The sequence below is a fragment of the Lonchura striata genome, chromosome 3, assembly GCF_050655825.1.
Source record: "Lonchura striata isolate lonStrDom1 chromosome 3, ASM5065582v1, whole genome shotgun sequence".
In the NCBI taxonomy this organism is placed as follows: Eukaryota; Metazoa; Chordata; class Aves; order Passeriformes; family Estrildidae; genus Lonchura; species Lonchura striata.
Genome location: NC_140705.1, coordinates 25,386,316 through 25,407,620, shown reverse-complemented (window position 1 = coordinate 25,407,620; position 21,305 = coordinate 25,386,316). Strand labels below are relative to the sequence as shown.

The 21,305-nt window shown below is 37.7% G+C and overlaps 1 long non-coding RNA gene across 2 annotated transcripts in view; it reads left to right on the top strand.

Annotated features, from left to right (window-relative positions):
• LOC146767816 (uncharacterized) overlaps positions 1-14,903 on the top strand; it is an 82,586-nt gene extending 67,683 nt beyond the window's left edge. For both annotated transcript variants that reach the window (XR_014953616.1, XR_014953615.1), the window contains one exon: positions 331-14,903. This is a non-coding gene — a long non-coding RNA (uncharacterized LOC146767816). The remainder of the gene's footprint in view (positions 1-330) is intronic.
• The last annotated feature ends 6,402 nt before the right edge of the window (positions 14,904-21,305 follow it).

Sequence of the window (21,305 nt, the reverse complement as noted above, 5' to 3'; positions counted from 1 at the left end):
CAGTTCATCAAACACAGATAAAAGCATCTCAAAGGGTCATGGTGAGAGGTTACCAGTTAATGTTTGCAAATGTCTGAGAAAAAGAATAATATTTTACAGACATGGATGCCTTCTAGTTTACAGTGCCATTAGGCTATTCCCTAACCTTGTAAGTTCATATGAAGTGATTACTTCATTTCAAAGAAAGCAGGCTACATGATAGAGGACAGCATTTGTAACCTATCTCCTCACAGAATTTAATCAATTAATTAATTAATTAAGTGCTTAATTTGTGATTACTGTTATAGATTAAGACAACATAATTTCAGCTTCTTTCTCTTCCCTTTACAGAAACAAGACTCTGTGGAAGGTGCTTCATGTATGTGGAAACATCTAGAAGTCCCCTAAGTTCATTTCTGCAAAGCACATTTGGTACAATAAGAGTGAGGAGACAGGGAGAAAAATACTTATGATGCACTCCATAAAGCACAGCAACAGCTTTGTCCTAGGGGAGCACTGCAAACAGCAAGAAGTTTGGTCAATCTGGTAATCGTGCTGAAATGACTGCTCCTGGACAGCTGTGTCATATAATGGACATTAGGCTAAGGTTTTCCCAGCTAACACCCAGGACAGAAATAGCAGCATTCACTGTGACAACACTTAGCTCCTAGCCTGCTTGATAAGGCAGAAAAAATAACTGTTTGGGACTGGAATAAATTCTGTGACAAGAAAAACAGGAGATTTGTGGTCTGCTCAGTCCAGAGTCTGTTCGAGCATCTGGCTTTCCTTCCTTTCCTCCAGGAGGTAAGGCAAACCAGTCCCCATGGCCAGCAGATTTGGCTCCCACGGACCAGGAAGCAGAAATCCCTCAGATCATGAAGCTGATTGGACCCAGTAAACTCAAGGATCTCCCCCATACAAAAAGGATTAATGTGCTCCTCCCTCACCAGCACATCAAGTATTTCCAGAACCCAGATTCTAACTGAAAAATATCAAGTCTCTCCAGTCTTACCATACCATGAGCATCTGGTATATTTTCTTCCTTTCTTCTTCTGTAATCGTTATCTTTGTAATAAAGATAACAATCTTTATTACAGAGATGGACTAAGCTGAGATTAGGAATTGTATTGGGTTTGTGTGGCCTGGTTTTGGCACCAAGGGGGTTACAGGGGTGGCTTCTGTGAGAAGCTGCCAGAAGTTTCGTTCATGTGCAGCAGAGTCAATCTCAGTCTGTTCCAAGAAGGAAACACTGCTGACCAAGGCTGGGTCAATCAGAAACAGTGATAACACCTCTGTGATAACATATTTAAGAAGAAAGAAGAAAGTTATTGTGTAGATATAATTGTGGCCTGAGAAGAGCAGACTGAGAACATGTGAGAGGAGCAGCTCTGAAGATACAAAGGCCAAATGCAGAAGGAGAGGGAGGAGGTGCTCCAGGTGCCAGAGCTGAGATTCCCTGCAGCCCATGGGGAGGCAGCAGTGCCCCTGCAGCCCATGGATGGCCACAGGGGTGCAGAGAATCCACCTGCAGCCTGGGGAGGAGCCCCACACTAGAGCAGGTAGATGCCTGAAAGGAGGCTGTGACTCTGTGGGATGCCCATGCTGGAGCAGGTTTCCCATCAGGGCTTGTGACCCCATGGGGTGCCCAGATTGGAGCAGCTTGTCCTTGAAGGACTGCACCCCATGGAAGAGTCACTCACTCTACAGCAGTTTGCAGAGAATTGCCTCTTGTGGGATGGACTCAAATTGGAGAAGTTCATGAAGATTGTCTCCCGTGGGAAGCACCCCACAAAGGAGCAGAGGAAAGACTCCTCTCCCTGAGCAGCAGCAGAAACAACCTGTGACAAACTAGGGTTGTAACCCCCTATTCCCTGTCTCCCTGCGCCTCTGGGAGAGGAGATAGAACTGGGAAGGAGGGAGGGGTGGGAGGAAGACTTTTTTTAGATCTGTTTTTATTTCTCATTATCTGGCTCTGATTTTATTAGTAATACATTCAATTAATATATCTGATTCTAGTCTGTTTTGCCCATGACAGTATTTGATGAGTGATCTCTCTCTTACCTTATCCCAGCACATGAACCCTCCATTATATTTTCTCTTCTGAGTCCTGGCATACAGCAAGGACAACCCACTAGAGAAATATCATCATGCCATAACACATGCTACTAATCTACTGATACAGTTTTGTGCCCAGATTCTATACATATTATGTTTGAACTTTTCTGGTTTTCAAATCTGCAGTAAAACCAGGAGAAGCCAGTCTACTGCATCAGGACAGGTTCCTTTAATATGATATTGATCAAACTTGCATTATTTTCAAGAAGTGAAACGTTATCACACTGAACCTGGAACCGATTTTGATTTTCCATAACTGAACAAAACAAAAGTTGACGAATCATTGGTGCTGAATTCCAGTAAAGAAAAGGCAATCAGTAGAGATCACTAAGATTTTCAGGAACTTGTCTTTCATCTGAAATTGTGAGCTGGGAAGCAGAAAAAGGATACTGAATGGGTAGACGGTTCTTCTGCTGGAGACAATGCAATGGAAACTTTGAGCCCTCATTTCTCAAGCCAAGCACAGAAAGCTGATGCTATGAATTTATGAAGGTAAAATGCAACCAGAAAAATCCTCAGCATACCCTGCCTGATCCCATAAAACTTGGCCCATTGCACCACAAGATCTAATCTTATATAGTTGACAGCACGATTTGTCCTTCATAACATTAAAGAAAATAAATCCTCAAAGAAAAAAATAAAGCTCACATAAAAGCATGGTTTAAATTTTGGGTTATTTCTCAAACACCTTTTTCTCACCCTTACTCATCTTAGCCTGATCAAATGGAAAACAAATCTCCACAGAAATAACACAGATGTCTCTCTGGGGTCTCAGATTCTTTGGAGGGGTGGAGAGGGCACTCAAAACTTTAAAGTGTTGTTTTCTGGTTCTCTTTTACCTCCTTCTCAATATTAAAAAAAATTAAAAGAGCATAGAAAAGGGGGCGAAGTCCTTCAAACTTGGAAGAGAAAAACTTCTGACTTTCTTAGCAAAATGAAGAAGTTAGAAGAACATTAAAGAGTACTAGTTGTAGCAAACACAGGAAAATTCAAGCACAGTGGTTTCTAAAATGGCTTAAATAAAAACTTGCAAGCATTTCTGGTCTTAATATTCAGACCTCAGATAGGATTCTGAGGACATGAGAGGGGGAATAAATGCAATAAGAAGGATCAAAGGTCTTCTGCCATCATTTATCCAGGAGATAAACATAGATGAAATGGATGAAAGGATGGATGGTGCATGAGGTGTGCTGTCTGGTACTCATACACATCTACAGCTGTGAAAATGTAGGAGATTGAGGAAGGGATGGGGCATTTTTCACATGGAATGAATGAAAATGGCAAAAGAAAATGGAAAATCTCTCAGTTGGGATAAATACTAGACATTGACAAAAACCCAATAAAGCAACATGAAAACTAATTGCTAGAAGATAAGGGGCTGAGAGGACAACAGTCAGAATTTGGAGTACCTAACAAAAAGTCAGAACATAGACACCTGAAGGAATAAAAAACTACTTTTGTTTTTCTAAAGTCACTACAGACTACACACATGCACAGACACCTTTGCAGGAACCCACCACTGCTAAAATAAAACACAGTTGCAGCAGAGAGACACCTTGTTGGGTACACAGCCAGACTGATTCTTTTCCAGGCACCACAAGTCAGAGAGGACAAAAATAAGATTTCTTTTTATGCCATGATCCTAATGGCTATTTTTGTTATTGTTCTTCAGCAACAACGACAAAAGTAGCGGAAAACTGTACTGAACAGCAAACTAAAGTATGCCTACAGCAAGAAGCAGCTTTTTAAACTTCCATCCCACTAGTGCTTGTCTATACAAATAATGTCACCCTGTCACTGCTTTTCCTGCATTCTGTTACAGAATATTCTTCCCCCAGTTTTATTATTCTATTCTATCTCAACTTGGTGAATTATCTATATTATATTTTTGGAGAAATATTCCCTCTAGAGATGCACATACTTAGTTTAGAAAGTTTTCAGCAGAATGAAAAGGGAAGAAAAATAGAAATTTCCACATCTCTACTTTTTTTAAGCTACTCCTGGGACTAGGACATAACTATCTAGATTCTGCAATTACCAGCCAACCCTTAGCTGAAGGATGAAAATCAATGGTACTAAGAAGTGATGTTTGGGCAAGTCTAGGCAGAAGGAAAAAGGAGTCTATTAGCAAAGAGCAAGAATGGGAAGCTGAAATCACAAGGTGTGGGACAAGTTAAATAGTTTCTTTGGCAGTAAGTTTGTTTTTCTACTCCTTTCTCTATGGCTCCAAAACCACTTATGCATTCAGCCAAAAATAATAGGCTCAACAACCTTCTCTTTGTAAGTGGCACAAAATAAGAAAATAGCTATCCTCATAACAACATTTAGCAGGAGAGTAGGTGGGTATGCTCTGAATTGTGTAGTAAAACAGATTTTATGTCTGACAGACACCAACTCAAGGTTAAAATATGTGACTCAATGGATATAGCTTTCACTTTTTCCTCATCTCCAACATGAGAAACAAAATGAAATAAAGTATGATGAGTCACCTTCTCTTTTTGAGTATAGTTATGAATGAATTTTATTATATTACTTTATTCCAACAGACTTTAACAAGCATTGCTAATGAGATATCTTCTCCCTTCTGCAATGCTAAGGACCCCACAGGCCAAGCATACATTGTTTGGCTTGTCTGCTTGGCTACTTACAGAAGTCTATACTTCCACATGAATATATTAATTCATTCCTGTGGTGTCAGCCTGGAATAGAAATTCAATGCTGAACATGTCATCTGTTCAGCTGGGTTGATGCAGATACGCTTTTATGCTCAGAGATCTGTTTTGTCACCATTGTAATTTTGGACAAGGAGACTCTCTAGACTTTTTTTTTTAATTAAAACCAAAACAACAACAACAAAAAAAGTATTTTGGGAACATAAGTTCTATCAGCTGAGTTAAGTTTCAAATAAGCTTGTAACTAATAATATCTGTTCTGCTACTGTGAAAATCTTTATAGGACTAAATAGTCCAGGAGGAACTGTAAGCCAGCATTGCCATGTAGTAAAACAGTGGTATGAAACCCTGTACTTACCTTTTCTTCATACTTGGTTGCTTTATTTCTGTTGACTACTAATTGGTTTTTAAGAATTGTAAATACTTAAAATTCAGGAATGCTTATTTGTTTAGAATTAGGAAATATCTTCCTGTGCATTCAGTTAGAATGAAAAACATTTTGCAAAATTCTTCACAATTAAGCATATACCACAAAAACTTTACGTGCTTAGTGCTGTTTTCTTTCTTTCCTTTTTGGAGATATGGCTCGTTGCTGTTTTGTTATGTAGAGGAAATTATCCACCTAGAGAGCCTGGTAAGCTATCCATTGCTAAGCAAGTGTCCAAGGCTTAAACTGTACACTGCAACAACAGTTCTTGCAAAGACACATTATGGCAAGTTCTAGACTTATAGTCCAGCTATAATTTCGTCACATCGCTTGTTTTAGGACATTTCCCTCATAGGGAAATTTCATGGTTTTGGTTCACCACGGATTTGGGACTTATGGGTGTACTTATGAAGTGGTTATATGTTCTTTTTTCCCAGTTGCTACTTGGCTACAATAAAAAGAAGAAAGACACCAGTTCTCTAGTGACTTTTCCTGAAAAAAAAAAAGGAGAGAGTAGGGAGGTTCACTATTGCCTCACTGAGAAAAGTTGCTTACATACCTAGGGCATGTATATTGCTTCTTTCAACTTGTAGGTACAGGTCAGTTGTATGACATTACAATGGAGGCAAAGAGGTTGACAGTGGGGGAAAACACTTTCTCTTCAGGAGCTATGTCTTCAATTTTCATTGCCCAGCACACGCAAAGACAGTTAAACAAAAAGAGAAAGCAGTTAGCCAAATTTTTAAAAGCATGTTTATGATAAGTATTACATCTGTTTCCTGAGCATGTAATACTCACTAGTTGCTTTGCATGGAGGGAAGGAGGTTATACATTTTGGAAAAGGGTCATACATCAGCATCAGAATCCATTATCACATTTTCACGAGTTTTCATATATATTCTCTTGGGATGAAAAAGTATTACACCATTTAATGTGCTTAGCCTTTGTTGCTTAAAAAGATTATCATATTTTTAGCTGACAGTTTCATTACATATAATCTTGACACTTCTCATCTAAGTTTCACAGAGGGGAAAAAGAAAGTCTGAAGCTGTCTTGCAAATAGTTTTGTTTCTTTTTATTTCCAGCTGGATGTCTTGTTACAGATAAGATGACTGGAATGAGTCTGTTCTTAGGCTCTTCAGGTTACTACTTCTGTACTGACAGTCTTTACATTTACACCATTCCCTCAAAATGAAAGACATTAAGTCTTGCAACTACCTGGAAAGAATCCTGAAACATCACTATACACAGAGTCATTATTTTAATTGCAAAAAGCCAAAAGGAAAAACAGTGATGGTGGAATAGCCTAGAGGTAGAGCATTTGCCTAGATTGTCAGGTAGTCAAATGAACTGGCAGCTGTAGGCTTTCTCAAGGAGGCTGTCTCTTCTCTAAGGCCACCTTTACTCACCTGGATATAGTAGGGGAAATCAGACTGGAGCTTTAAAGACTGAAAGTAAAAGAGGAAGATCCTGTCTATCCTTAGGGGAGGCTCCACACCTTTAAACTTAATACTTTCCTTGTACTTTTAAATAGCCTGGTTCTGATGGCCTCCAGATTATATTGCATAACACTATTTTTTTCAGAACTTGGCACATTGTAGAATGGGTAAGACGAAAAATGGTCAAATGAATGATTTTTCAGCAGGAGTGACTTTCAGTTCTGCACTTATGATAAATTTTATATTATGTCAAAAGTTCTGGGTTAAAATAAGTGTTTACTGTTTCAAAAATCTAAACAAATACATAAATTTAGGCAATATAATGAACTGAAGCTTTCAAAATAATTGTACAATGTTAAAGTTACATATATATTTCGAGTAATGACCATCTCACTAAAATCTGAACAATGGTCAGGTAATGACTATTCCACAATACTGCATTGAAAGAGCAGAAATTAAAACAAAAAATTGTATTTACAAGATTCTTAAAATGTATTTTTTAAGTGTTATCATCTTAGTAACACATTTCACAAACAAGAAGACACAAATTAATTGCTTTACATACAGGGCACTTTTCTGTAGTCTGATTTCTTAATTGTTTCTTGGCCAAAAGAAGCTACAGGCACTACCTATGAATTTCATGAGAACCAATAAAAGGTAGTTCCAGTTAATAAAGGTGCTAGGCCAGGATAATTTAGAATCTTTCTATCTTCTAGAGGTCCCTGAATAATGTTCAAGAATGTGGTACAATTTTAAAGAAGCTAAGGTATTACTGCCTTGCATAACCAAATCTGTCCCTCCCGACCCTATATTCAGCACCAACATCTGTTCTCTTTTGACCTGTGATAAGGTAATAATTTCAGGGTGGCCTGTCCTGGGTGAAATGATCCCAGTTTTGCAGAAAAGTAATTTTTCTCAAGAAACAATGCTGCATACTTAAAATACACTGAGTATATTAACCAAAGCTAATTTGGCTCATAATGACTCTTGAGTCATAAGGTTAAGTATTGAAAAACAAGGAGATAAACAAATCCCATACACCACCACCATGTAGTAACCGAGGTAATACACTGCTCAGCTTTCCTTCAGAGAGAAATAAGTTTTAGGGAGTGAAGCAAAGCAAATCATGCAATACCTTAACTGAAACAATAGTCATTGTATTAATTTGAAAGAAATACTATATCAGATAAGTCCTAATCTTGTAAGAATTTATTTTAGGATTATTTTACAGCTAGAAACTGCAGAGGCTACTTCTGTCTGTAGTTATATTTCCAGAACTAGATATTCTGAATGCTGGGTCACAGTTTAGTGCTGGTAAGTCAGAGCCTCACAGTTTTGCAGGGGTTTTTCCTGTCAAATGATGTTTACCTGCAATATTTAAATCTATATACACTACCCAAACAGTCAAACAAGTCCTGTGTATTTTATTAATTTACTTATTTTTCCAAGATGTTTGCATTTTCCCTTTCTTCTGCTGTAGCTATTATTTTGATTTGAAACTGAAAGCTATTCTTTAAATACAGAAAAATTCTGCTGCTTCCTAGTAATATAAATTTAGATTGCCATTCATTTCATTTAGCAAGCATTGTTGTTATGCGTTTTTTAAACATTCAGAAATCTAAAACCTCTTCTCAGAGATTAAGACAAGTGATCACAGATATCTCATTTTGCCTATCTTTCATCTAGGATTGAAATATCTTGCTCAGTTTGAAACAGAAAACTATGCTACCAATGAATTTTCTTGTCAAATAAAACAATACAATAATTGTCATAAATTCAACTACTAGAATAATGAACATTCCTTCATAACAAGCAAACCCAAGAATTTCATAGTAGGGAGACAAAAGAATTGCTTGAATCATTCCAGGATTAAAATAATTCTTTTATTACACACATGCAAAGGATGCTTATGAAAAGCTCACTAACCCTGAAAATTTAAGCAAGAATCCTTTCTAGACCCCTAAGATAGATTTTTGAGGGCTATAGACTGTTAAATACTTCATTATAAAAGACTGCTTGTATCTGTCACCTTCCCTTCTCTGCAGAGTATATTTATGCAAGTTGACACAGGGTGACATATGTACTGTATTCTAGAAATGTGGGTATGTGTCCTACTACCTAAATGTGAAAAAAAAATCCAAACAGCCCTTGCCTTGCAGATGTAAGCAGGCATTTCACATGACATGGCAGGAGATGCTGTCTTTGCTGCAAAGTACAGAAAATAAAAGAAAAATAAACCAGTAAGGTTGTCATCCAAAATAGCATTTGTATGCCTGAAATGCCATAAATCCCTCAAATTTTCTGACTAGAATCTTGCACACAGATGCCCACTTTTTTTACTGCTTAGAAATTCTGTCATTGTGACTGAACAGGCTACTAAATGAAACCTACCTTTCGCTGGGGTGAAATTTCTTCCAAAGTGAGTATCCTTGAATCCAAGCCCAAAAGAGGCTTGATCTAACAGTATCCAGGAATTTTATCCTCCATGTTGCTGCAGAATGGCTACTAAAACAGCAAACAATGAAAGAAAAGGAGTGGTGCCTTCCCTTCCTTTTGCTGCAGCTCCCTAATTGGAATACCTCCCAAAAGCAGAGAGAAGAGAACCCCTTGACACTTGCCAGTCTAAAGGGATAATGATCATTGCTACTCTCCCTTCCAGAGAAGCTGCATGTGCCTCTATAAAAAAAAGGGAAAACCTACACAAAACTAAGGCATTTTTCATGTCTCATTTGCAGCAAAATGCAAAGAACTGGGAAACAATATGGAGAGCAAGAAAGGGAAATTCTGATTCTGGAAGACACATAGGGAACATGATTCTGATTGCAACTCCTGCTTACAGAACTACTTATCCTGAGATGAAAAAATAGGAATAATCCAGCTAGAGATGACTGAAGTTGTTTTTCTCAAAAATGAATTGGGGCTTTACAGGGCTTATCCAATGCTAAGAGAGTCAGTCTTGCAATGATAGGTTTAATGAGGCCCTTTGGCATATTATTAAGGATACCATAGCCTCCTTTTAAGCTTACAGATTGTAACTACAGATAGCATACACAGTCAAAAATCATAAGAATGAAGGGCTGGAAAGTGACTAAGCCTGCTGAGATATTTTAAAGTATTTCTAGTCTATCCCTAGCATTTGTTTCAGCTCTTCTTCAAAATCTCTGATGTCATCAGATCCTTAAAGCAGCCTTTTCTGGATTTCCACAGTTTTAACAATGAGAAAGAATTTTTTAATATTAAATTTCTAGCCATCTTTCCTTCAAGATAAATTGCATTTTTTTTTGCTTTTTTTTTCTTTTCTCCACTGACTATGTGGAATAGTTGATCACATGTACCTTTATAAAACCCTTTAGCATCTCAGAAAATTCTCCAGTCTCTCCTTTGCCTTTCAGACTTTTAAAATAACAACCACAGTTCTTTCAATGGTTTTTTGGGGTTTTTTTTGTTTGTTTTTTTTTTTGTTTTTTTGTGGTTTGGCTTGGGCTTAAAAAATTTCTCTGGATGCTAACCAATTTGTTTGCATCTCTTCTGAAGTTCAGTATAAAACACTGGACATGGTTCTCCAGATAACCTCGCTGGCATGGAATGGGGTTCAGTAATTGCCTTCCCTGTCTGACATAATCTCTTCCTTATAATAACAGTTCTGGAATGACATCAGGCTCCTGACACAACATTATTTTATATGCCTCTTGCATTATAATCCCCTGCCTTTATTAGAAGAGCTGTTGTCCACTTATTTCCACCTTTCTGTGTTTGTGTTTGATATTTCCCTGTGGAGAACAGAACGCTGTGCTCGGGCTCATTTCATATTGGAGATATCAGAGCACTTCCTCAAACCATAAACTCAAATGAAAGATTATGGAGCCACTGTTTTAATCTGTTTTCCTTAAAAAATCTGGATGAAGATGGCATAATTTTATGTGATTTCCTGTATGTTCTTGTCATTGTTAAGATCTAATCATAGCCCTATTTTCTTAGTCCCCTTGCACTTTTCACGCAGCCAGTCACATTTTCATTCTCCCAAATTTTCCCTATTTCTTTCTTAATTCTTATTGTCATTTACTTGGAAGAAATTGGAGAAAGATTATTGATTTTTCTTTCCTTGTTGTATAAAGATCATTCTTGATAACATTAAAGTATCACTAAATATACCTGCAGTAAGAAATAAAATAAACATTTGCACCAAATATTGAAATATGGTCAAATATGGGCCCAAGACCGATCAAAAGATCATTTAGACCATTTAACTAAAATAAGAGACTTTGTGGGTTAATTAATGTCACAGGACTACTTAATATAATGTAGATATTTACTTTTAGATAATTTAAGTAAAATAAGAGACTTTGGGTTAATTAATGTCACTACTTAATATAATGTAGATATTTACCTTGTCATCAGGGACAGTTACCTCTCTAGGTTACTAACAAACCTAACTGACCTGTTGAAAAGTGTTTTTCATGGGGGAAAATACTTCAGATATTGTAACAGTGGAGCTTTTCACACAGAACCAAACCAGCAGAAAATTTCTTTTGAAAATAAATTTTTTTATTATTCTTTAGAAAATTGTTTTAAAATTAAATAGCACAAAACACCATCAGGAGTTTCTAATCAGCAGGGGAAAAGTTATTGCAATACCAAGGGAAAGGGAATCTGGGGGAAGAAAAGCAAGAGTGAAATGATCTGTTTATAAAAAAAGTAGAATGGGGAAATATTAAAAAAAAATACAGTATTTAGGAAAACAGATTTCAACATCTTGAAAAAAAGTTCAAGATTTAATCTCCTGTTCCAAGGAGGAAACCTGTTAAAGAGACTGAGTTCCTCAAAGAAACTCTTAATGATTAATACACAAACAATTTTACCACAGGCAAAAGAAAAGAACAGCCAACAGATTGATGTGATTAAACCATGGGAACCTTGTAGATTTCAAATGCAAGGAGGATTTATACAGATATAGTGAGAAGCTCAGCTTAGACAAGACAAAAATCAAACATGACAAGAAGAGAGAAGAAATAAGGTGCAAACTGGAAAGAAACTGGCAAAGAACATGGAGAAATTTCCACACCTGGAAGTTTTCCATACCTGTCTTAATCTTCCTTGCTTCGTTTTTGTGTGCTTTTCCTGTATTTTCATCCCAACACAAAGAACAGGGATTTGCATCAGTCTGTCACACATCTAAAAACCTTCAGCATGGTGTCCTTTGATCTCCTCTTCTAATCCTTAATTATATTATCTTTTTGCATTTTCTCCATGGGATCACCACTTAATTCAGTACAGCACTTGTTATACTTGTTATATTTTGCTTCAACCTTCTTCTTTAGCTTGTGATTCAGATTTTTTTTTCTTCTCCTTTTTTTATTAAAGATATATACAAATATTTTTTCCAGATCACAAAATTGTTTGTTTCCTTCTAGATTTTTCCTTTGGGATGTACTGCATTTGAACATTTTAGAAGCATTAATTTGTTTCTCTCCATAATTCAGTTGTTGTGAGATGGATGCTAAGCTCTTTTAACTGAACAGTTGGGACCTAAGGCACAGAAAATGAAGTTAGAATTGCTAAAAGCATTCATTAATCACTGATGACCAAGTTTAGCCAAATAAGAGTGTGATCCTTCAGATTTTATGCAAGCTTAATACCCAGTTAAGATGTTAAAAATCTATTTCAGCAGATTGGTCCCTCAATTCCTGTTATTCCTTATCCTGGTTTTGTAACTTGTGCAGTAGTCAGACCATCTCAGCAGAGGTGTGGAGAGAAAGAGAAAGAACTTCTGCCATCCTCACTTCTGACATTTGATATCACAGCTTCCATCAGAAAAATAAGGGTCTCCAAGGGAAATGCCAGTAATTTCAGACTGGATCATATTCTGTCCTAAGCAGCCACTTAAAACAAAACACTGAAAATCCCTGGACTGTATGAAAAGATTCCTGCATTCTGAAACATTTTCACCAGCACTGGCATCTGCTCAATACCTTACCACATGCCAAGACTTCCTATAACAAAAGAAGTTCATAGTTGTTTTGGAAAATGCTGATACAATAATAATAATGCTAATATTACTAGCATATGTGTATGTATAATAAAATATATATTTTTAAGTATGTTTATATGTACAATACACTAATAATAATGCTAATTAACAAATAGTGCATAAATTGAAAAAAAAATTATTATAGCTCCTAAAAATAGATTACAGCTTGAAATTAGTTTTAAAATTAAGACACCATGAGGAATCTATTTGTTATTAAATACAGAATAAATCCTCAAGCTGCCTATACTATTATCTTTGTATTGTGTCCGGACCAGGTAAGATTAAGTTGTCCTGTGTCAGATTTTTCTTGATGTAAAGTTTGCATGCTGTTCATATACCATAGTACCAAGCATAGTTGAATTACAAATAGAAACAGTTTCTCACTGGAAACAGATTCCTGGCTTTTGAGAGAGAAATGTACTTTGCTCATAGCTATGGAAGGCCACATTTCTTCCTACCAGTAAATTTTATCAGTCACTCAGATTCACAAAACCTGCCTATCTCACATGGTTCACAGCCCAGCCATCTGGGGGGCTGGACAGCTTCTCTGCCAGCTTCTCTCCCAAAGTGTCCTAAATAGGAAAAATCAAAACATCATGGATATAGCAAACGCTTCCACACCTGACCAGCGCACAGAGGAGGAGCCTGTCGGTGTGTGCGCACAATGCGGCAGGGACAGGCTGCACACCCCTCTCCTGGCTGCTTACCCCACCCCAAGGCAGCTGCTGGGCTGGAGCCCAGGCCTGTCAGCAGCCCAGGAGTCACAGCACAGCACGGGTCAAGAAAACAGGATCACTGAAGACCTGGCCAAAGGTCCAGAAACCAGGGTTTGTCTCCAGCAAGCAAAGGTGCTGTGCAAAGAACAGGCAGGAGCAAGAGTTTCTAGGCAGGTCAGGACTCACAGCCAAAGTAAAGTAAGTTTTGAGGCTAGAATAGAAGCAAGGCTTAGAAGGTCATTTCAAGCCAGTTGGTCTGTAGTGAGAGAGGGTTCAATATCTTGAACACACTTAGTATTTAATTTAGTACAGGCACAGCCCAGGTGTCTGTCTGTATGCTGCTATGACATAAAACTGCAGGAAGCTGTGCTTACATGGATTTGTTCAACGGCCAGAATAGAGAAGCAATAAAACTGTTCATCATTTTAAATATAAGCTTTTCCTCACTATAAAGAATTAAACCAGAGAGTGGCAAGATTTAATGTTTCTGTATATTTGTGCTATGGCTGCAGGTAAAGTAATTGGAAAAGAAACAAAACCAGAAATTATTAGATTACCTTGGGTAAAGTAAATTAACTGCATCTTCCATTCCAGCTTGATCACATCCACCAAAAGATTTGAAAAATAACATTTTATTATCCTTGTTAATTGTTCAGTCCTTCCCATGATTCTAATTTAAGCAAGCAGTAACTGAAAATAGCAGAAATCCAAGATGTATTATTTTTAAGTTATGTATCTAGACCATCTAAATAATGAATATAGAAAGCTTTGCAGGTTTTCTCAGACTGTTTCTATTTCAATCCTTCTTGGCATACCACTGAAAAATAAAATCTCCTGTCATAACAAAATAAGTGTGCAGATCTACCAATCTCATTTGCATTCTTTTTACAAATGCCAGGGGAAAATCAGACACATTGTCTGGTTTCACCAGCATTGTTCTACATCAGGTGTTTGCAACCTGTAAATCCTTAAAAAAAATTTAGAGAAATGTCAGACCCTCATAGAGCAAATTTAAGCCTATTCTAACTTGGATTTTGAGGCATTTTCAGAACACAAAAAACAATTGGCCATCACATTTTAATTTGCAAGTCAGTGTTCAATTAAAAAGAAAAATATGTCACCTTTCTATTTCACCATTAAAAAGAAAAAGTTCAGATAATTACAGCTGCCAAGGCAGCAGTGACTTTTGTCTCCCTGTGATCCAATCTGTTCATTGCTTCACAATGCTTTTGCATGACCAAAAGCTTGAGATGTTCACACAGCATCCTACAGATTCAGGGCAATGAAGAGCCACATGCAGACACAAACATGAGGTGACTCCTGCCCACCACAGTACAGAAGAACCTCAGGGTTATCCAGCAGAGCTGGGAAGGAACCATTAGCATTGACCTTAAGTCCTGCACTGTTTCAGCTTTATGAATCAGAAACTGATTGAGATTTCTACAGTGCAATCTGTATAAGGTATTACTGCTATGTATTACACTAAATCCTACAACCAGTTTCTACATTAAAATGTGAATTCACCCATTCATCTATCTTTTCTCCAGATAAATTATTGTTCTTTCAATGGTCTATAATTTTCTGCATGCTTGTCTTCACAACAGAAAACTTACTATGCCTTTCTCTGTTCATATACGGGTCCTTATAAACTCCTATCCAAAACCAAGGAAGGGTATTTCACAGACACAGAAAAGATTTCAGAAAGATGCCTGATCTTCTCCATCTCCAAGCCTTGGAATTTCATTCGGCCAGACCATTTCAATCACTTCTGGCTCTCCAGTATCCTCCAGACTCTCCTTGATTCAGTGAAATACTACCTCCCCTATAAGCGTGGTGTATTCCTACCATCCCTGGGCCAGCAATTCTCTGCATCATGAAGAATGCCCCCCATCGGCTCAGCCCCACTCTATGTCACCCCTTGGCAGCCAGACATGGCTGGTCCTGCACCTTTTCCCTGCCTGCTGCTTTCTGCCCCTTGTATCTTTATCCTGGGGAGCACTGACACCGTCTTCCACAGCCAGCTGTACTCTGTTCACCTCCTGCAGAATCCACCCACACGTTAGGAAGCTCCAAAGTTCTTTATAAATACAGTCCAAAATTTTTAAAAAAAGTACACATCACATTTACTGCAATATATAATTTGCAAGGAGAGACACAATAACTGCATTGTTTAAATATAAGGTCTGATTTTCTTCTCATGCAAACTACATTAATCCTGCAGAACAACGGGCAACACTGTAGGAAATAATCTAGCAATATTTTTGCAGCCACATAGAAAATCACAATAATGGATCAGACAAGATGGCTTTATTTTTAAACAAAACCAGTTTCAGTTGTTGATACTCATCTTCTCCTATCTACATACTCACAACTCTAAAATGTGTGAGCCTCTAGACATTTGTCCAAGATCCAGACAATAATGTATATGCAGGTGCTGTATCTAGGAGTCCTTGCAATAATGTTGGGGAGATGGAACTCCAACTGTCAAGTGGTTCTTTCATCTTCTGTGCTCTTCTTATGTTGGTGACCATGTACTGGCTTTAGATAAAATTTTTGTATCTGTTAGGAGCTTTCAATTCCTCCATCCCCACCTCCATTAGGGTTTGTTTACTGTCCTTTGTCTCCCAGTCCTGGTGGGAAGCTGCAGGTACATGTGCACTGAAGTCTTGCTGACCATCAGGACACATCATTCTCATAGGCCTTCTCCTTCAAGTCAGGACTTTCCCTCAGAGCTTCCACACCCAGACATTCCCAGGTTTAAGATTTCTGTAATACTTACTCTCTATGACACCATCTACACAAGAAAGTTTTCTGTGCTGTAGGGTGCAGGATGTATTTGAAGAAGGCTGGGAGTTTAATAATGGATACTTCTTCAGAAGATGGTGCCTAGAATGATTTTTGGGCAAGACAGTTTGAGCTCGTACCCAAAGAGTGCCTTATTTGGAACTCTGTTCTGTGAGCTGGATATGCCTATTGCACCAGTGCAAACAGCCCACTATGAGTAGTGGGGGATCACAAGAATACAGACTGAGTTTTTCACTTGCTGCTCTCAAGGTTCATTTATGTATCTCAGAGCCTGTGTAAAATTCCATCAAGGGAAATACATTACTTTTAAATAAATTGAGTGTTAGGAAATTTCCAGCAATAATAATTTTTACTTTAGTACTAAGACAGAAACATTCCTATAAAACATTCTCAAACAATTATTTCCACAGAAGATCACACACATCAACAAAAACCAAACAACCGTGAAACTAAGACAAACAAATGAAAAACCCTACTGATAGAAAACTGCTATACATATAGGTTTCCTATGTTCTTACAACATTCAACCTAGCATATAGAAATTGTGAGCAGAATAGAAAGAATACTATGTATTAACCATACAAAATCTAGACACAAAATTTAACAGCCAATAGATGATTCACCTGATATATTTGCTACTTGTTCCAGACCCCATGTATTTCCCTGCTTTCAAAACTCAGTGTCTGAGTATCAAGCCATCTGATATTGCCTAAACACTACCATGGACTGCTCCTGCCTCAACCCCAAACTGTCACTTCCAAGTATCAGCAGTAGTACTGCTATAAATTTGAACTTTATTGGGCATTACTCCACCCATATTGCTCATCTCAGACCCACTTTTTAGAAGAAAAGGTCACAAACAACGTGCCCTGAAAGCAGCTCACAGAACTGATGATGTTGCATCTCCAGCACTTGAAAAACTAAGGACTTCCTTCTGACAGAATAGCGAAAGATCAGCCTTCTTTTAAGTCCAAGCTACCATGGCTGCATACAGCATCAACACAGCAAAAATATTATTTTTAAAATAAAAACGAATTTAAGGTCTAGCTACTTTTCTGCATGTCCTTTCAGCTGGATATATATATATACAGTATGTGGGTGTATTTACTTATCTATTATGCCCTATTTTATTCTATTCTATTCATTTCATTTTGTCTGTGCAATGTTCTTTCTCTCAACTACAAAAAATTCTTTTTCTCTTTTTCTTTGTTATTTCAGTTGCCCAGTATTCAAGGCTGTTTGACTGCATCTTGTTCACCACCACAAGAACAATTATATTGACAGAGAAGTGCTTCTGACAAAAAAGTATCAATGCTTCTTAAAGTATAGCACTAAGTGCATTGGTATATAGCTCAGGCTTCTTTGGGGCTAATAATAATAATAATAATAATGATGCTCCCATGATAAGAGCTCTGGGCTCTAAGAGCAACTAATTTGTTTGGTTGCTTTTCCAACCTCCCTGCTTTGTCATTCCAAAACAGTAGCCCAGCAGTGAGCTACCATGGCAATACACAACATTTTCTGGAAGTGAAAGACAATGATACATCCCAGAAGGAAAAAAAAAAAAGGCTTAATCTAAACATGTCAGCAGCTTCATGCATGACCAGAAGGTCGCCTGCATTCAACCCTCAACATGAATTTTGTCTTGAGAATTGGTAATGGGAGTGGTTCTTAGCATCATATTTTAGAAAGCCATGGTCAATTTAGGGCTTCAAAGTGGCCTGGTTTCTGAAGAAATTATATTGTTTAAAAAAGCATAATAACCACACAGTGGGATTCCTAGAAATTCCTATTTGAAGCAGGCATTTTGCTAATATAATCCTTCATGTATAAACTTAATTGGCCTACAACAGATATGTACAATTTCATTAGCATTTATCCTATATAATACAGAGATTATAATATATAAAAGAAAAAGATAACTAATTGGTGTCATTTATACCATCAATACTTTCTTTACAATAAGAAAGTATTTACAATAAAGTTCTAAATTTACAATAAAGTTCTAAATTTGCATGGCTTTTAAGATTACAGTATAACTACTTCCAAACATGACATTTCATAGCTGCATATGCATATTTTAAAATATTTTTTATTTTTAATCTGTATACAGTTGCACTTATGTATGATGCATTTAAGACTGGTGTAGCAGAAGACATTTTACCCAAAAGGATTTGTGTCAGCTAATCTCCTAAATTTAATGACAGCAGATCTTCTGCTGAAGAAGTTATGACTCCAGATTACAGATAACCTATTCCATTGAAGTGGTTGTGATTAAGAATTTGCTCAGTGCCACAGCAGTGGCAGCCAACAATATGTTCCACTTCAGCTATGCAAAATCAAAAGCCTGTGCACACTGGAAGAAACAGTCCTTCAATCCTCATATGAATAAATAACTTACATTATTGTGCAGCTAATCATACATCACCTTGAAAGAGGAAAACATCTGCAATATTCACTTTTTATACACTGTCCGCATGGGATTTTCATCTGCTTGGTTAGTTCATGCTCTTTTTCCAACATTTCATAATATTGCAGCTGATAGAAATGACTTTTTAGTTTCTCTATAAAGAAGGACAGCAGAGCAAGATTACATCTGCCAGAAATGGTGTGTGTTTGCCTCCATGCAATGCACTGACAAATAAAACCCACCCTGATATAGTCCATACAGGTGTGAGGGGCTGCTGCTTTTCACACAGTACTCTGATTTATCTCACTGCTATGACAAAAAGCTGCAAACAACAAGGCAATATAAGGATAACCACTTACCTGCAAACACAAACACCCACCATTCCAGCTGGGAACAACAATTTCTGCACATGGCCATGCTGCTCCCATGGCTGTTCTAGGACTTGATCCCACCCTCCCTGCTCACATCCCACAGACTGAAACAAAGGTGAGGAAGAGCCTGAAGGGAAGCTTTTACTCTTTGTGGACATAGGTGAACATGCTATCTTTATATCCTGTATATAAAATTATCATGAAGCCTGAGTAGTTGTGTTACATATGCACAAACAGTAATAGATATTGTATGGACCTCAGGATGAGCCCTTTTAAAGAAAGGAGTTACTATGAAGAGACTCCTACTTAAGACATTGAACATATGAATAATATTATTCTTGGGGTAAAAAAAGATTATAGAGTTGATATTACTAGGTGGGCGAGCCAGAAAAAGTGTTTCAGGGATCAAAAATTCTCATTATTTACGGAGGCAATAGAAGTGACATAATCAAATGTCACCCTTTTTGCTCTGCATTTCTGGATGAGCTTTGTCAGAGCACAGGATCAGAAAGCTATAACAATTTAGCATTGCAAAGAAAAAAAGTATAATTGATCTGCTCACATTACATTGCTTGCAGCGAAATGGCAGTAACTATAAGAAGAAAATTCAGGAGCATTTAAGATATATCTTACATAGATATAACTCCAAGATTTTCCCTTTTGCTTCTGAACTCCAGTGGGCATCAAAGGTGCTCAGGATCCTGCAGGAGCAAATCCTGTCCTCCCTCTGCTTACTGGGCCTGTCTGACTTGTAGATATTCTCTGCTGCCTCTATGGCTTCTCCCTGCCACCCCTTACTCCTCTATTTAGGTACTCCAGTGCATGCCACAGGTAGCTCTGCTCACACCCTAACTGCAGGGCTTTCAACCCATGTACATGTCTCATTTTCTGTTGGTTTGTCTAAACACAGAAGTGCTCTCAGTTCAAGCACTTACATATACCCTTTCCTGCAATCCCCCTTAGCTGCTGGAGCAAAACCACCTGGCTGTACTATTTACACCAGAGACTAAGCAATAAGCTTGGTCTCTAGGAAGAAGCATGTGCAGGATGATTGCCGTGCTCTGTGCCAATCTTTTCCAGCAATTTACATGAGATTATTTGCTATCCCATATTGTACAATGGACAGGCCTATTTTTACCCTGGGTTTGGGGTTATCTGTCAAGATACATATAATATTACTTTTTGGGTCTGAATAAAAACTATGGAAAGAAATCCAGATTTCCATGTCTTAACCTAGCATATTTTTGTCAACCTTCACATTACCAGAAAAATGTCACTCAAATGTGCAATGACATAAAGTTCACAGTGCCAAGAATCATGCAAGCAGAAACCATTTACCCTAGATCTTCCACCTTGGATAAGGGCAGCAAACTCTCATAAAACAATTTGTAGCAGGATTATTTTATGTCTTGAGTAGGACTATCTACATGTCCTCTATACTAGAAGGGCAAAAACAATCCCTGTGGTGCTGGAAACACTGGAATGAGTGGTGGAATGAATGCAGGGCTGGGAGCTGGCAGCAGGGGAGTCCTGAGCTGTAACTAATCCATAGAAGCAGCTGATTTATTATGTGGCCTTAGGCAAATCCCTTCATTCCTCTGCTTTCATTTAGGCATCTGTAAAGTGAGAATAGCAACATGCACATGCACTGTGGCCACGGGCTGCAGTTGTGTCAGTGACTCCCAGCCATGCTTTCCAAGGAAACTTTAGCCCACCCGTGCAGAACGCAAAGCCAATGCATTCCCATGGCAGAGGCTCAGCAGAACAAAACCAGAATTGTGTGGAGGAAATTATCAAATTAGAAAGTAGAGAGTAGAGCCTGAAAAACTGAGGCTGAAAAGGCATTGCATTCAAAAAGGCATCAGCTTCTCTGGGATTTACTGAGCCTCTGGTGAATCATAAATATTTCTACCTCTGTTTGAAAATTTTGGCAAAGTCCATGAGATGAATATTTTACCCAAGGTAGAACACAAAAGCTGTTTGATGTGACTATAATTCTGACAAAAGTCAAAAGGGAACTTTTTATGCAGTCATTTCAGCCAACATTATCAAATCTGTAAACAATATCCATTTTCTGTGTGTCATGTTTCACTTCTGACTGGTTCTCACTATAAGCAAAGAGCCTTCATTTTTTACAGAGTACTGCAAAACACAACAGGTATTATCAAGAAAAAGAAAAAACAATTGACTTAGTCTGTCAAAGCTTGTCATGTTTTAACTGAGTCTCAACCACAGTAAACAACAAAATGTACCAATGACAGCAGCTGAAGGAAGATGCACTTACAAGATAAAGTTCAGGCTTCTTCATGACAAAGCATCCACTTGAACGTGAAGAATACACAT